The sequence below is a fragment of the Heteronotia binoei genome, chromosome 4 (genome assembly GCF_032191835.1).
Source record: "Heteronotia binoei isolate CCM8104 ecotype False Entrance Well chromosome 4, APGP_CSIRO_Hbin_v1, whole genome shotgun sequence".
NCBI lineage: Eukaryota > Metazoa > Chordata > Lepidosauria > Squamata > Gekkonidae > Heteronotia > Heteronotia binoei.
Genome location: NC_083226.1, coordinates 154,443,818 through 154,461,821, shown reverse-complemented (window position 1 = coordinate 154,461,821; position 18,004 = coordinate 154,443,818).

Below are 18,004 nucleotides of genomic sequence, written 5' to 3'. Positions count from 1 at the left end.
GGGAATGGTCTTAGCATCTGCATGGGAAAAAAAAAATACATCAAGAAATCTAAAGACAGATGCAACTTTATCACATTCAGCAGTTTCTAGTTGTGGCATTTCCTGACATTTCAGAAAAAGGGTTGCTCAAGTTTATGTAGTGGTGGTGGTGGAGAGAAAATATTCTGATCCTAATGAAAGTGGGCCAGTGGTGAAGCCCGATATATGTTACATGGAAAAATGCAAACAATTTCTCAGCTTGTTTCTAGAAGTTAAAGGGCCAAACCAAGAAATTCCTTTGTTTGAGACCAGGGAGACTGTAGCTCAGAATCTGAATAACAGTGTAGTCCTCAGCAAAGTTACACCCTCATAAGCCCACTGATTTAAAAGGATTTAGAAGGGTGTAACTCTGTCAAGTTCCTTAGCGTGTCAGGGTAGCAGAGCTGGGTCTGTGGAGAAAATAGTTGCCAGTCAAGGTAAACATTTTACTGAGCTACCAAAGCTGTGACTCAGTTTAAAATACTTGCATACATACAGCTGAGGTATCAGAACAGCAATCTCACGTGAACCTACTTTTTCCTTTCCTTTACTCATCTTCTTCTGGATGTTGCTGGGAAAATCAGCCACACATCGCTCCCACTCCTAAAGAGTTCACAAAAGTTACTAGTCCACGTATATTTTTGCTAGACTTCTTTTCCATGTTAGTTTACGTTAATAATTTGTATCCTTTCAAAAATACATTTGCAAAGCTTCGTTTCTTGTCTATGTAGAGACAGTTCTTCTGTGTCATGGGCAACCAAGGAATTGGCCATTTCAACCTGTCTGTCCTTCACACCCTCCAGATGACACCTGAAGATCTCCCACGGTTACAGGTGATCTTAGGGTTGCCAAGTCCAATTCAATAAATATCTGGGGACTTTGGGGGTGGAGCCAGGAGACTTTGGGGTGGAGCCAAGATCAAGGCTGTGACAAGCATAATCGAACTCCAAAGGGAGTTCTGGCCATCACATTTAAAGGGACGGCACACCTTTTCAATTCCTTCCTTTCATAGGAAAGAATGAAGGATAGGGGTACCTTCTTTTGGGGCTCATAGAATTGTACCCCCTGGTCCAATCTTTTTGAAACTTGTGGGGTATTTTGGGGAGAGGCACTAGATGCTATATTGAAAATTTGGTGCATCTACCCCAAAAAACAGCCCCCCCCAGAGCCCCAGATACCCACGGATCAATTCTCCACGATTTTCTATGGGAATAAATCTCCATAGGGAATAATAGAGTTCCCAGCAGACATTTCCCTCCCCTCCCCCCGCTTTCTGACGACCCTGAAGCGGGGGGAGGGCTTCCAAACTGGGGGAACCCCTGCTCCCACCTGGGGATTGGCAACCCTAGATGATCTCCAGATGACCAAAATCAGTACCCCTGGAGAAAATGACTGCTTCAGAGGGAAGACTCTATGCAATTATATCCTCCCCTCCCCAATGCCTGCCGTCTCCAAGCTCCACTCACCAAATCTCCAGATACTGCTGAACCCAGAGTTGAAAATCCTATGTGTTTATCCTGCTGTCATTCCAAGAACCATAGGGTACAAGGTTCTTCCAATCTCTATTTTATCTTCACAGCAACCCTGTGAAATACGTTACTCTGAGAGAGAGAGTGAATAGCCCAAAGTTGTCCAGTGAACTTTATGTCCAACAGGGACATCCTAAAATGAACTAGTAAATTGCAGAATTTACTGTCAATTTACTGGATTGCAGAATTTACTGTCAATCCCCGGGCTGAGGGAGGCGAGACTGAAGGCTACCAGAGAAAGAGCCTTCTCAATTGCTGCCCCTCACTGGTGGAACCAACTCCCAGAAGATGTGAGGGCCTTGCGGGACCTTGCCCAGTTCCGCAAGGCCTGCAAAACAACTCTTTTTCGACTTGCCTTTAGCTAAACTACAGTATAAGTAGATGCCCAACATCGCTGAATGTATTGTACCAACTCTAGCACCAAATTGTTTTAGATTATTTTAAACTGTTTTAAATTGTTTTAATTGTTTAACTGGTAATCGATTGTTAATTTTAATTGTTTGCTCACTGTTTTTATTGTTTGGTGTTTAATTGTTGTTAGCCGCCCTGAGCCTGCTTCGGCAGGGAGGGTTGGATATAAATACGAAGAATAAATAAATAAAATAAGTAAATAAATCAGGAGGTTTTCACAGCCTCTTGAGTACCTAATCACGTCAGGGTTGGGTTTTGAACTTCATTTTTCTCCCTAAGAACATTTTCCTGGGAGTCAGCAGGACCACTGAATAGACCAGTAGGATTCTGGAAATTTGGGGGTGGGGGGGTGGGGTGGAGCCTGGGGTTTGGAGATAGGAGGAGCTTCAGGAGAATACAATTCCATAGTCCACTCTCTAAAGCAACCATTTTCTCCAGGGGAACTGATCTCTGTTGTATTGAGATCAATTGTAATATAGGGAGATTGCCAGGTCTCACCTGAAGGCTGGCAACCCTAATGAATAGGTTGGTTTAGGATTGCACGATGAATGCATATAGAAAGCTAGACCTCACCTGAGTTTTGGTCTAACCACTATGCTACGCTGTAAACTTGATGTCAATTATCTGTATTTCTTGTTTCTAATTGTGGATGTTCCATTGTTTTCAGGTTCACAGCAGTTTCCTTGAGGTCACAGTGACATTGCTTGAAAACGCCAGTGAAAAGTGGGACTGATTTTCCATGAGGCTTTTTCCAGGTGGAGATCCCTTTTGCTTCCGGGGCTTCTCTCCGTTTTGCACAAGTTATCCCAGAGCTACGAGTTGGCGCGGTGTTGTTCCGCAACAAGCAGGATCCTCTTCCAAGCGGTTTCTTCTTGCCATGGGAGAACAACGTGCCAACTCACAGCTCTGGGGCAACTTGTGCGAAAATGGAGAGAAGCGCCAGGATCAAAAGGGTCCTCCACTCAGAACAAGTCCTACTCAGTCTCACTTGGGGTCCAATATTTCAAGCCAGATTTTCTATCGTAATCTCAGGGGCTTGTTCTGTTATTACATTCCAGTTCTAAATATGAAGCAGATTTATACACTTCCCTGTGGCTGGCATGAAGACAGCAACAAGGCACTAATCATCAGCTGGGCTTTGGAGACCACAGTGATGTGGCAAACAGCCGATAACATGATCAATGAAAGTTGGCACCCAGCCGCTCTCTCTTTTGCCGTCTGTGTTATTAAGGAATTTAAAGAACACTGCCTCCAGGCAGCTGCAAAGAGTTACCAGCCTCTTCATGGTAGTCCACAATAATAAGGGTTTGATCTGAAATGATTTTTTTTTAAAAAAAATGTTTTGTGAAACAGTATCTCAGTTTTTCTTAACTAAGTAAAACTTTGGCAAAACTCCCATTTCCCAGTTCACCAGAAGCCAAGGCCGGAGATAAAACTGGTAACAGTTTTCAGAAGCAGGTTGGGTATTTTGATTCTTAATTCAAATCTTGTAGCACTTATAGGGCAATCCTAAATAGAGTTATGACCTTCTAAACCCATTGAAGTAATCATGCTTAGAAGAGCACAATTCTGCATTGGGTTGCGTTGCAAAGTGTAGTCAATGTTTTAAATTTACTGATCATGTAAAAACAGAACAGGGACCAAAAAGGTGTTTCCTTCTGTTTTGACTTCTCTATGGAACCGACGCTCATGTTTGCCTTTTTAAACATCATCATCACATTGCAAAGCAGTGAAATCTGCCTGCCAGAAGCAGAGATGTTGGTTCAGTTTGTACTTTGAACAAGGGGGGGGGGGCAGAGGAGAGAAAATTCCATTTGGATGAAGAGTTTGCTCCTTCCCAGTCCAAGTACTATGATTCAGAACTATTTCTCTATCCCTTTCCTGGCTTTGACCTTGCTTCTCGAAAAAGCAGTTTTGCAAGGTCCCCTCTGGGTACACAATCTGGAACAACACAGAATTCGAGAAACAGGCTAGAGAAAAACAGTTCAAAACAATATTTAATTGGCTGGCATCGGGTTGCCATGAAGGACATTGGAGCATTTCTGGGCAGACGTGCAATTGTCAGCCACACTGCAGGATTGTTAATGACTTTCCGTAAGGCAGCATGCAACTGACAAGCATTCCAGACGTTTCTGTAAATATTACCCTCCTCTATTTATTACTCAGCGGCCTGAAGTCTCAATATATGGACTGCTGAAGGTCAGCCATTAATAGAGACTTCTAGCCAATTGTTAACTATTTGCTTGTCACTCATCAGCAACAGTAAAACAATAACTTCTTGGTCTCGACCTGCACAAGTCACATGATGCATGGAGCTGATAGACCAGAAATGACCAGCAGGCTGCAAAAGACACGGGATTGGTTACAAAATCTAAGTGCTTTTGTGGCACCCAGAAGTCAGAGCTGGTTTGTGCATTCAGCAGAATGGAGTGAACCTGAACCAGCAGGTTCATAGCTTGAGGTGAGCAGGGGAGACTATTTGTTCAGGTGGAGCTGTAGGTACCCATGACTCCTTTGCACAATTTCAACTGGTGGACTGAGTCCATCCTCCTCCACCCCAGAAACTACAATTTTGCCATGGCTATCTGTGTTGTAATCAGATTCATGCTAGACTGCTACAGTGCACTCTGTATAGAACTGCCTTTGAAAACTGTTCAGCATCATCCGCTTGTGCAAAATGCCATGGCAAGATTGCTGGAAGAGACCAATTCTTGGAAATCTCTCTCATATCTTAAATAAACTGGCTATCTATTCACTCCTGGGCACAGTTCAAAATGATGGATATCACCTTTATAGCCTTAATTTTTCCATGTCCTCTCTCCATAAAGGGCCACTTCTTCCCTCCAAACTTGCCTGACTTCTGTTGGCCTCAGAGGTTCTGTTCTGTGTGCCCCTACCTTCTGAAATCAAGTGAATGATGACTGGAGACAGGGCCTTTCTTGGAGTGGCACCTCAGCTATGAAATATCCTCCCACAACTATATGCATGGTCCTAACCATCTGAACTTTGTCATCAATTTGCAGCTGATGTAGGGTTTTTAAGGCAAGAGATGTTCAAAGATGGGTTGCCATTGCCTCTGCAGAGCAACCCTGATCTTCCTTTGTGGTCTCCCACCCAAATACTAATCAGGGCTGACCTTCTTAGCTTCCAGCATCTGATAGCCTGGGCTATCCAAGTCAGGATTTTCTAAACTTTAGACACCAATCTCTTTTTTGTTCATCTTGACTTGGAGTTTAGTCCTTCCCATTTTCTTTCTTCCAACCTCCTTTCTCACTGCGACATATTTCCTGCTTACACTGTTTATGGTAATTGTACTGATGTTCTGCAGGGGTCCCTAACACAGTGCCTGTGGCCGGGCACTGCTGCGCTCACCAACACTATTGCCAGTACTCTCTGAGTGTTTTTAGAAAGCGGGCAATGTCAGATGGGGCTCTTGGCTAGCAGGGCTTCTGGTTGGTCACTGGAGACCTGATTGGCTCTGCAGATAATAACCAGGGGTGGAATTCTAGCAGGAGCTCTTTTGCATATTAGGCCACACATCCCTGATGTAGCCAATCCTCCAAGAGCTTACAAAAAAGAGCCTTGTAAGCTCTTGGAGGATTGGCTACAGGAGGGGTGTGTGGCCTAATAGGCAAAGGAGCTCCAGCTAGAATTCCACCCCTGATAATAACCACACCCTAGTCTACTACTTCATGCTTCTTGTCCTTCTGTTTTTACTTACACCATTGATAAAAATGCAGAGGTCCCTAGTTGCTCTTTCGCAAGCTCTGAGTCAGGCCATCCATGTGATGCAGTTCGTTTTCCCGGCAAAGACTGTTCTCAACCAGAACATGATTTATTTCCTTTGGGCCAAGTTCAAAAATGCTAACTTGATTCCCAGGGACCTGGCTCCATTTCCCCCCTTCCCCTTGAACTATCACACTTCCATTGTTCTTCCCAGGCTGCCAGGTAGTCCTTTAAGGATTTGTGGCGGTGGTCGCCAAACTCTTATTATACTTTATTAGTAAGCAGTACATTTCCCAGCTCCTGAGACTGTGCAAGCCTCCTCTTTGTTTGGATATATCACTTCCCATCTGACACACGTGCTTGTCAAAATGCCTTTGCTCCTGATTCAGCAAAAGTAAAAGCTAAAACAGTCTCTCTGAATGCGCGGGGAGGAAACCTCATTTACTTTGGGCTATTTATGTTTGAAGAGATGGCCTTAAGGGAATGCATCCAAGAGAGTTGGAGAAAATGTATTCTGCAAAGCGAAGGAGGCAGCAGGCGCATCCTGTATTTCTCTGCTGTTCAGCAGTACCCTCTGCCAACATCAACATATACTCACAGGGCTATATTTTACTTGTTTTTACACTGCGCGTTTGGGCTGAACCGCGTTTGGGCTGAATGTCATGTCATTTCTCCCTGATGATTTATTTCATTTGAAAGTGCAGCCGTGGAAGCTGCAGTCTGCTTTCAATTGTATTTCTGTTCACGATCTTTGTACAAAGGAGTCAAGTAGCGCCTATAATAAGAAGAAGACGACTGCAGATTTATACCCCACCCTTCTTTCTGAATCAGAGACTCAGAGTGGCTTACAATCTCCTATATCTTCTCCCCCCACAACAGATATCCTGTGAGGTGGGTGGGGCTGAGAGAGCTTTCCCCAGAAGCTGCCCTTTCAAGGACAACTCTGCAAGAGCTATGGCTGACCCAAGGCCATTCCAGCAGCTGCAAGTGGAGGACTGGGAAATCACACCCAGTTCTCCCAGATAAGAGTTCGCACACTTAACCACTACACCAAACTGGCTTTCCTTAACAAAGACCAACAAAGTTTTATTCAGAATGTAAGCTTTCGTATGCATGCACATGTCTTCAGATGAGGGAATGGGGTACAGTGAGCAGAACTACATATAGCTGGTGGGTTAAGAGTGTAAAGTGATACAAAGTTAGGATCAAATGGCAAAATAGTGCAATAAACAAATTGGAAGACCATTTGGTCTGGATAGCATTTGCGTGGGAACCCAATAAAAGGTAATAAAAGTTGCCTGCTAATTGCTCTTGCTAGACGTCTAGGTAAAACAAAAGGACATATATTTCCTAGTGATGTTCTTGTCTACCTAATTTACTATGTCCTCATAGCTGTTGCTGGACAAAATTAGGACTTTTTATCAGGGTTATAAGGGGAGTTTTGTGTCTCCTTAATGCACACTGGCCCAGGGGCAGCATCTCTGGATCGAGGAACTCTTGGAGATTTTGGGATGGAGCCTGGGGAGGGTTTATTTTATTTATTTATGATTTATATCCCGCCCTTCCCACGAAAGTGGCTCAGGGCGGCTCACAACAGATAATCAAACATAAGATTAAACAAGTATTTAAATATATAAGCATTTAAAACATTTAAAACATTTAAAACCTTAAAAACATTAAACATTACAACAGTATGTATAACAGGAGTCTGGCAAAGCTACATTTAGTTTCTCATATCAGTTAAGTGTAGGCTAGCCGGAAGAGGGTTGTCTTACAGGCCCTGCGGAACTGAACAAGGTCTCGCAGGGCCGTCACCTCCTCCGGCAGCTGATTCCACCATGTAGGGGCCATAACAGAGAAGGTCCTGTCCCTAGTAGATTTTAGGCGGGCTTCTTTTGGCCCAGGGATAGCGAGAAGATTTTGGGTTTCCGATCTCAGTACTCTCTGGGGAACATGTGGGGAGAGACGGTCCTTCAGGTAGGCAGGTCCCAGGCCATATAGGGCTTTAAAGGTAATGACCAGCACCTTGTACCGAACTCGGTACATTACTGGAAGGCATTGCAGAGTCCGAAGACCCGGCCGAATGTGTCCCCATCTTGGGAGGCCCAATAACAGCCGGGCCGCGGCATTCTGCACCAGCTGCAATTTCCGAGTTCGGCACAGGGGCAGCCCCATGTAGAGGGCATTGCAGTAGTCCAACCTCGAGGTGACCGTAGCATGGATCACTGTTGCTAGGTCGTCGCGATCCAGGAAGGGAGCCAACTGCCTTGCCCGCCTAAGATGAAAAAACGCGGACTTGGCAGTGGCTGCTATCTGAGCCTCCATCTTTAAGGAAGGCTCCAATAGTACCCCCAGGCTCTTGACCCTGTCTGCCACCATCAGCGGCGCACCATCAAAAACTGGCAGGGGGATTTGCCCCCCCGGTCCCCGATGACCCAAGCAAAGGACCTCTGTCTTCGCAGGATTTAGCCTCAGTCCACTCAGTCTGAGCCACTCAGCCACGGTCTGTAATGCCCGATCCAGATTTTCCGGGGCGCAGACTGGTTGGTCGTCCATAAGCAGATAGAGCCGGGTGTCGTCAGCATACTGGTGACATCCCAGCCCATACCTTCGGGCAATCTGGGCAAGGGGTCACATCTAGATGTTGAATAACATCGGGGAGAGAACCGCCCCTTGGGGCACACCACAGTCAAGTGTGCGCCTCCGGGATAGCTCTCCCCCAATCACGACCCTTTGTCCCCGACCTTCCAGGAAAGAGGAAAGCCACTGTAAAGCCAACCCCTGAATCCCCACGTCGGCAAGGCGGCACGTCAGTAACCGATGGTCAACCATATCGAACGCAGCCGATAGGTCCAACAACATCAGCACTGCCGAGCCACCCCGATCCAGATGCCGTTGAAGGTCATCTACCAGGGCAACCAACACTGTCTCCGTCCCATGACCTGGGCGAAAGCCGGACTGAAATGGGTCAAGGACGGAAGCGTCCTCCAGGAAAGTCTGTAACTGCATCGCCACTGCCCTCTCAATAAGTTTGCCCAAAAAGGGCAAATTTGAAACCGGCCAGTAGTGTGCCAATTGGGCCTGGTCTAAAGATTTTTTTTTAGGAGGGGACGGACCACTGCCTCTTTAAGCGGCATTGGAAAGTGCCCTTCCGTCAGGGATCTATTTATGATATCCTGTACAGGATATCTGAGGTCCCTCTGGCAAGATTTAATAAGCCAGGAGGGGCATGGGTCCAATTTACAAATTGTTGGGTGAGCAGATAAGAGAATCCTGTCAACTTCCTCCAGGCTGAGAGGGCTAAAACCATCCAGAGTATAATCCGAAGACAGGCTCGGGGCCTCGGTTTCGCTAACTGTCTCAAAACTGGCAGGGAGGTCGAGGCGGAGTGACGCGATTTTATCCGCAAAAAATTTCGCAAAAGCCTTACAGCCTATTTTCAATTCAATAGAATTTGGTCTGCCTTGCGGCAGCGTTGTAAATCCTCGAATTATATCGAACAGTTGTGCAGGGCGCGAAGTTGCAGACGCAATCTTGGCCGCAAAGTATGCTTTCTTTGTGGATTTGATTGCCATCTCATAGGCCTTCAAACTCTCTCTATAAGATGTTGGGATCACTTCGTCTCGAGTACGCCGCCATTGCCTCTCCAGTCGTCTGAGTCCCCGCTTTAATTGCCGCAGCTCCCGGTTAAACCAGGGCGACGGTTTCAGGTGGGGGCGCAGAGGGCGCCTAGGTGCAATCACCTCGATGGCTCTGGAGAGTCCATCATTCCAGGACTCTACCAGGTCATCCAGGGAATCGCCAGTGGGCCAGGTATCCCGCAGGGCCGTTAGGAACCGTTCCAGGTCCATCAAGCTCCGCGGGCAAGCTAAAATACGCTCTCCGCCTAAACAGGTTTGGGGTGACACATCCATACGAGCCTTGAGGGCAAAGTGATCCGACCATGGCACTGCTTCCATTGCAATATCGTTCACTGATATTCCTGCCGCGAGGACCAGGTCTAACATGTGTCCCGCCTGATGAGTGGGTGTTGTAACAACCTGGGAGAGTCCTAGTGTCGCCATGGATGACACTACAGTCTCCCCCTCGTGCACCCAGGTCTCGGTCATGCATGCCAGGTCCATATCCTGTTCAGACAGGTACTCCCGAAGGATAGAGGTCTTATTATTAATGGACCTGGCATTGCATAACACCAGTGAAGGAGGCGAGTGATTTAACCTGGCCCTGCTACCTGTCACCGTCGGGATGGGACGGAGGCTGGAAGGGGGTCGAGCACTGTTATGTCTTGGTCTCCTAGTCCCACCGTCATACCTTCCCCTCCCCAGGAGTACTGGAATCCCCAGGCCAGTCATCTCCTGTTAATGTCTACCTAGACCGATGGGATGGTTAAAGTTGGTTCTATTTGGGGGAGGGGAGGGACCTCAGTGGGGTATAATGCCATAGGTTCCACCTTCCAAAGCAGCCATTTTTTCCAGGAGAACTGATCTCTGTAGTCTGGAGATGAGCTGTAATTTCTGGAAGATCTCTAGACCCCACCTTGAGGCTGGCCACTCTAACTGGCCCTTTTCTGCTGGCAACCACAATGCCTGAGGAGAAGCAGCTTCAGCCTTCCCCTTCTGTGTAGTTTTCACTTCCTCAAAACCTCCCTGGAGATCTGCTGTTGGCTCCTCTATGAAAATTATGTGTAGTATATGGGTACCCACATCTCTCCGCCAATGAGAGAAACCTCCCCACAAACCACACAGGGTAAGTTTAGCAGAAAAATAGTCAACAGGGTGAAGAAACTTCCCTCTCTCACATGCACAGGTTTTCCTCTTCAGACTACTGTCTCTGTTTTTATGTTTGGTAGAAGAAAGGGGGGAAAGTCAGGAAAAAAAGGTACATTGAATTTGGCCCCTGGGATTGCACTGTTTGTTCTACAGAACCCCATGATTTCTTTCCTTTCTGCTTTGTTCCCTCAAAGCAGCCCGGGTTGGCCAAGTTGCATCTGAATAACTGGACAGAACGAGGCTGTGTCAGTTTTTCTACTTAGTCCTTTCTTCGCTTAAAATCAGCCTCCCCAGCCTGCTCTTTCACTCACCAACTTCTCTGTGGAGGTGAAGAAACACATAGACATTAGAGAACAAACGAGGAACACTTGTTAGAGTAATCCCAGCATATCCCCCAAAATCAGGAAGGAGATTTACCAGGGATGGGTGCCAGAAAAGAAGCACAGTCTTTAGTAAACAGACATAACAAGCAGGTGATCCACAAGGACTTATGGGGAGGCTCTCATTTCTCCTCCCTCCCCCCATTTCCTCTTTCTCCTCCCTGAATACCACCATCACTTCTCCCCTTTTCCTGCTTCCTTCTCTACTTCCTATGAACCAGCCAACCTTTATACACCCACACATCATTTTCAACTTCCCTTCTTCGCTCCTCCAGCAGCCTCTGTTTGGGAAAACCATTGCCAAGTTGTGCAGTGCTAGGCCCCAGGCCCAATGATGGCCACTGACAAATCTGCAAGGACCACCAGGGTGTACCTCACGTTCCCCATACTGTTATGTATTGAACATAAGTAACCAGACCTCATGGCTCTCGCGACTAAAGGTGACCCTTGGGTCCCCAGATGGAGCTCGCCTGAGGCCCCGCCCACCAAGATCTGTGGCGGGAAGTTTGACCGACCAGGATTGGCCTGGTCGGATGAGGGGGCTATACCGGGCAATGTATATAAGCGGGGCCCGGCCCGCGTGCTCTCCCTCTTGTGTGATGTACTACTAAATAAACTATGTTGCCTTCAAACCGTCTTGGTTCTCAGTATATTACACATACCATATTTCTTTTCCTCTTCCTTGCAGCTCCCATATCTTCACCTTTCCCTTCTTTCTCCTCTCTCCCCCTCCCACACCAACTTACCTTTTATCTACCTCCAACTTCAGCTATCTTTATTCTTTATTTCAGTTATACCTTGCCTTTTTCTCTGAAGGGCCTGCAAAGCAGCTTACATCATTTTCCTCTGCTCCGTTTTATCCTCACAACAACTCTGGGAGGTAGGTTAGCCTGAAAGTGTGTGACTGGCCCAAGGTCATCCAGTGACCTTCTGCAGCAGAGTGGCTTTTGTGAGGTGGCTGCTGTTGAACAATAGTAAGCAGCCAGTCCTGGGAGAGTCTTGCAAGTTGCAAGGTAATAAATTGCCCAGTGATTGTTGCTCCCAGTCTTGACCCCAATGAGTCCTCTCTTAAAGGCCCAGAAAGCCCTGGAAAGGGCTCTGCTGCCTCCCCATGCCTTTTATTGACAGAAACCAAGGGTTAAAGTCTGGCAATACTGTTTTGGTTTACAAGCAACAACCACTGGGCATTTATTTCTTATAACTACAGGTGCTATTACTAACAGTGCAGAAAGTTTCAACCTCCCCTTTTAAAAATATTTCAGATTTTTCCCATTTTGTAGAAGGATCTGCCTTTTCTGTTCATGTCTCCAGTCTCTGGATTTAAGTATTCACAGATCTGGCCACATTCAAAATTTGATATATTGATTGGGAAATATGGCATTCTCCTTTGTATGTATTTAAGAAAACAGTTACAAAATCATTTTCTGTTTTATGAGCTGTTACAAACTTCCACGACTTTGCAGAATTAGGGATAATCCCTTGACACACCACAGGCAGCACTTTCCAACTTCAATATAATTTTATGGCACATTGATTACTAATAATTGACATTGACCTGATTTCACCCACACACAAATATATTGCTTGTTATATTCCGGACATATGATGAAACTTATTTGAATGACCAGAATAGCTTCTGGTGTTGCAAGACATTTTTGCGGTTGCTCTTTACTCCTGAACCTGCTCCATTTTCTGTGACTTTCATTTGAGGAAAGCGTGTCAAAAGAACATTGAGAACTTCTCTGCGAGTGGCATTGGGGAGGATGTGGGTGGAGGAAGTCAAAGACTGTTGCTCAATACAGGAACTCTCAGTACGGAAACTAGGAACACTCCAGAGCAATCCTCAACAGTGTTTTATGTCTAGTTTACCTCATTCCTAAGAATTTTGGAGGGGGTCAATACTTGGGTTGCATTTAGAAAACATAACAACTTAAGCAGCTGTGCAGGATCAAACTATCTGTCCATACAGTGGAGCATCCTGGAAGGTCTATAAGGTAAGCACGGACAGGGACAGATTAAACCCTGTAGAGGCCCCTAGGCAGTCAAATCCTTGGGGGCCCCCTCACAAATTATCTCAGGGTTGGAGCACCTGCCCCGCCACCTGTGGCCCCCGCTGCAGCCTGCAGACACCTTCTCAAAAGCCCCTTCGATAAAGCTGTGGGGGAGAGTCAGAGAGAAGCAAACTTGCCGATGACACCAGCAGCAGCTGCACCAGGCAAGTCAGGCAAAGAGCAGCTCAGTTGCTGGCTGCGTGTGCAGGCTGGGAGGACTGAAAGTGGAGGGAAACTGGGGGGAAAAGCCAGCCTGGGGCCCCTAAAGGCATGGGGGCCCATAGGCTGGTGCCTACTTGGTCTATTTGTTAATCCAGCCCTGAGCACGGAGACCAAAGCCTTGCTCTGCTGTTGCCTCCTAGCACTATTATTCAGAAGGATACTGCCTCTGAATATGGAGGTTCCATTTAGTCATCATGGCTAAGACATCCAGGGCTTTTTTTGAGCAGGAATGCACAGGAACACAGGTCTGGCTGGCTTGGTGTTGGGGTTGTGGCCTAACATGCAAATGAGTTCCTGGTGGGTTTTCTCTACAAAAACAGCCCTGTATGAAACAATGGTGATGTCAGGGAGTGTGGCCTAATATGCAAATGAGTTCCTGCTGGGCTTTTTCTACAAAAAGCCCTGTAGACGTTGATGGACCTGTCATCAGAAACATCAAAAGCTCCCCTTTAGTCACGATGTGCAAGAATGCAATTTGTTTGCTGTGCTTACATGTATCTCCCCCTCCCTTTTTGCCTAGATCATGATAAAGTATTCATGGTTTTAAAGCAAACTCTGGTCATTCATAATGTACTAATGCTAGAATCTAGTTGAATTGGAGTCTTCTTTTTTTTTTTTGCCTACAAGCCAAGAATGGATTCTATAACTGCCTGAAATTGGGGTTTGGAATCTTGGCTTGTAGGAAGAAAATTACCTCTGGTTAATCTGAGTGCCTTTATTCATATGTCACATGGATCCAGAATTGGTTTTAAGCCAGAAAACCCTCATTTTGTTACAGGAAGAATGGAGGTGTGAGCATGGCAAAAAGCCATGTTCATGCATGTCTCACCTTAACTGGAGTCTCTGGTGACATTTGAACGTGGCCCTAATTGGACTCCACAAATTAAAAATTCCAATTTAAGTGTCCTCTACCATGTTTTAGGGACTGAAACATGTTCCATTTCTGCTTACCCTTGGCCACAAATCAGTTCAAATAAAATGGACTTTTGGGTATGCCAGATATTTCTCAGAGCTGGAAAATGTGGAAGAGAAGGAAGTGCTAACAGTTGTGAGGCAGTCACAAAAGATCTCTCTCCTTGCTGTTGCTGTAAGGAAATGTCTTAACAATTTTTTAAATCAACAAAAAACAAAAATTGTGTTTTTGGTTGATTTAAAAAATTGTGTCAGCTGTCAAATGTGAAAAGATGGGGAATGTGGTGCAAAAATACGTAATAGGATCCAAACCACAGCAAACTATACTGAGATAGGAGATGACCAAGAAAGACTTTGGCAGTGGCAAATCACCTCTGTAAACCACTGCTGGTGACATTTGCACCAGAAGTGGTTTGCAGCGAAGAACCAGGTGGGAGAAGAGAATGCTACATTTTATTTTATTTCTTTCATTTATACTCCAATTTTTCCCCGTTGGGGACCCAAAGGGGCCTGCATCATTATTCTCTCCTCCATTTTATAATCAACAACAATAACCCTGTGTTGGTTAAGCTCAGACCGATTCCCCACTAGCCTTGTCCCGATCTCACGCTTCTCTTCTCTGCAGGGCTTCCTTCTGATTTTGCACAAGCTGCCCCAGGGCTGCAACTCACTCCACCTCTTTCACACGGCAAGCAAGATCCTCTAAAAACTGGTTTCTGCTTGCCATGCAAAAGAGGCGGAGCGAGTTGCAGCCCCGGGGGAGCTTGTGCAAAATCGGAAGGAAGCCCTGCAGGGAAGATGAGCATGAGATCAGGACAAGGCTAGTGGGGAATCGGCCTCAGAGTGTATGCCTGACCCAAGAACACCCAGCAAGCTTCCATGGCAGAGTGGGGATTCAAGCCTGGGTTTCCCAAATCCTAGTTTGACATTGCTGCCCTGTTTCTGCTAACCACTGCCCTGCTGTACGACCACTTCCCCCATGTACTCTTTAGCCTCTGATGCCTCCCCAGCTCCCCACTTACCTGAATTCTTAGACATATTTCTTGAACAACGGGGGAAAAGTGACCTGGAGAAAGACAGCACAGGGTGAGTGGTTTAAGCATCACTCCAGCAACTTGTTGCTACTCCTCAACAACTGTTGTCGCACTACTACATCTCTGTCCTGCAAGAATCTGAACTGGATACAATAAAGTTGTGTGTGTGAAGTGCCATGAAGTGACAGCCAATTTATGGCAACCCCCCTAGGGTTTTCAAGGTGAGGGGTTTGCCATTGCTTTCTTCTGCAAAATCTTCCTTGGTGGCCTCCCACCTCAGTATAGTTTGCTGTATATCAGATCCTACTCTGTAATTTGCAGCACTTAGTCATAGAATCATAGAGTTGGAAAGGGCCATACAGACCATCTAGTCCAACCCCTTGCTCCATGCAGGATCAGCCTAAAGCATCTCCAACAAATAATCATCCAGCCATGTTTTGAAGACTGCCAATGAAAGGGAGCTCACTACCTTCCTAGGCAGCTGGTTCCACCTCTGAACTACTGTAATTTGGGCCCATTGCTGAACACCTCTGAACTCTGTAACTTCTGAACACCTCTGAACTACTGTAATTAGGGCCTATTACTTTGGGTCCTATCCTCAGCTGCCGAGTGGAACAGCTCCTTGCCCTCCTCTAAATGACAGCCTTTCAAATACTTAAAGAGAGCAATCATGTCATGCTAACAATTATACTTCGCTTCTGTTCCGTTTTTTAGACTTCTGGTTGGGTTCTATAACCCAAATCTTGTTTCCTTGTTCATGGAATGTCCCATTTTGTTGATATTATTGACTCATTCTGTAATCTGCCTTGAGGACCAATGAGAAAGGTGGACTAGAAATAATGTAAATCCTTCCCTTTCCTTTTATTTCCTTAGAAGCTCATTGATTAATGAATCCTGAGCAGCAGCAGATTCTCTTTCCTCATTTTTTAGACTCAAGGGCTAAAAGTCCTGAAATGAATTTTTGCTCTTGCCAGAGTGATTTTGCAGAGATGAAATTGCTGAGCAGTTGGGTTAGAATGGATAAAAGGAGGTACTTCTTCATCCAAAGGGTGATTAACACGTGGAATTCACTGCCACATATTTCTATTCCGCCCATTCCCTGTAGAGCTCAGGGCGGAGTACAACATATGATAAAACATGTAAAGATGTATTGATTCTATTAAGGCAACAAGGGTAAATTGAATTTACTAAATTCTATCAGAATAAGGCCTATTCAGAAATCCCCCCTGTAGAACCATTGAGGGTATAATATTCAGCCTTGCAAATCAGAAAGTTCTGCAATATCATGGGATAGTAAGAGAGTACATATAGAGAGATAAAGGTTTTTTTGGGAAAGACCAAAAGTAAGGGGTGAGCAAACACGACAAAACTGCTGTAATCAATCTCCTGGACATGCTTTTTGATCAAACACTTTGGATTTACCCGTATCAGAAATATAATAATAGATCGATGAAAGATAAGTGTAATACTTAAAAAGAATTAAATAGCTATAACTGGTGTGATAATAGATGAAAGATAAGTGTAATACTATGGGTGAACTAAAAGGTTAAGGTGATATGATTTAGTATATTGAGATAAATAAGTTCAGGATGTGCTAACAATGTCCTGAAGGAAAGCTAGAAGACCAAATTATAAATAGAGATATAGAGATGTTATTAGATTTTATGTCAGTTTTATAGTGCAAGATTCTAAAATGGATGGTACCTTAATTGTTTTTTCTCAATAGCTTGAAGCACCAACGGAGGTCAAAGAAAAGAGGTGGGGGAAGTGAGGAAAAAAAATGTGTAATGTATTGATAATGATTGAAATATTGCTTTCCCCCCCTTTTTTTTCTTATTTGAAATACATTTCAATATATTGTAAAATTTAATAAATTTGGTTAACACAGGAGAAATATAATTTGCTGACATTCCAACTAACATCAGTTTCTTGTCCAGGGCTCTCATCCAAATCGATTTGTGGATATCCCATTTTAGAGTGGCTAACAAGCCATCTTCAGCACAGAACAATTTTAGTCTCAGTTTGAAGGCATAGAGCCATGCTCTTGCTTCCAGGGATATTTGTCCAAATTCTGCCTACAATACAACATGTGATACACCATGGGATAGTCAGTATTTTTCTTAAAAACTGGGCCAGAAGTTGATCAACATTATCAGAGATAGCTTTGACTCAAATAGGTGAGCTGTAAAGAATAAAGGGGACCACTACGAAAGTGAAGGCTCCAGGAACATATATATTATTATTATGGAAAAGCCTATTTATAGCATTTGCGCATGGTTTTACTTTATTGAATGTTGTTCTAAGTTGGTGGAGGGGGGGATCCAAAATAAATCTGCCAAGAACAGAATCCCCAAATAGAAGAAGGCCTTAACCCTGCTCATTATCAGACTTGTTGGTTTTGGGGGCTTTTCTCTGTTGTGGATAAGCTGACCAGTGGGGGAATCCCTTCCCTTAAACAGGGGCATCACCATGCGGTATCCCTGATGAGATGACATCACCAGGAAAAGAATGAAAGAAAGAACCTGGACCTAATTCGCATTGAAGAGTAATGTGATTAATTTTCACTCCAGGGCTTGCCAATGTCTTAGAACTTTTGTGCTTCATTTTTTGTTTCATTGCATTCTTGCTTCGTATGAGGGCGTGTAAGTAACTGTGTGAATTTATGCTTGGTGCTTTAATACATATAGCATGTAAATTGAATAGTGAGTAAACTGTTTCTCTTGCATCAAGCTGTTGAATTTTCTGAAGTGTTTTGTAATAGCTAAAAATCATTAGTTGTTATTAACTATATTTATAGAACACGGATCTCTCCAGGTTCTCAACATTCAGGTGGTGGCTAGAGATCTCCCGGATTTACAACTGGTCTCCATCTGACAAAGATCGACTTCCCTGGAGAAAATGTTCATGTTGGAATTTAGGCTCTGCTGGCAACCCGCTCCACTCCCCATGAAG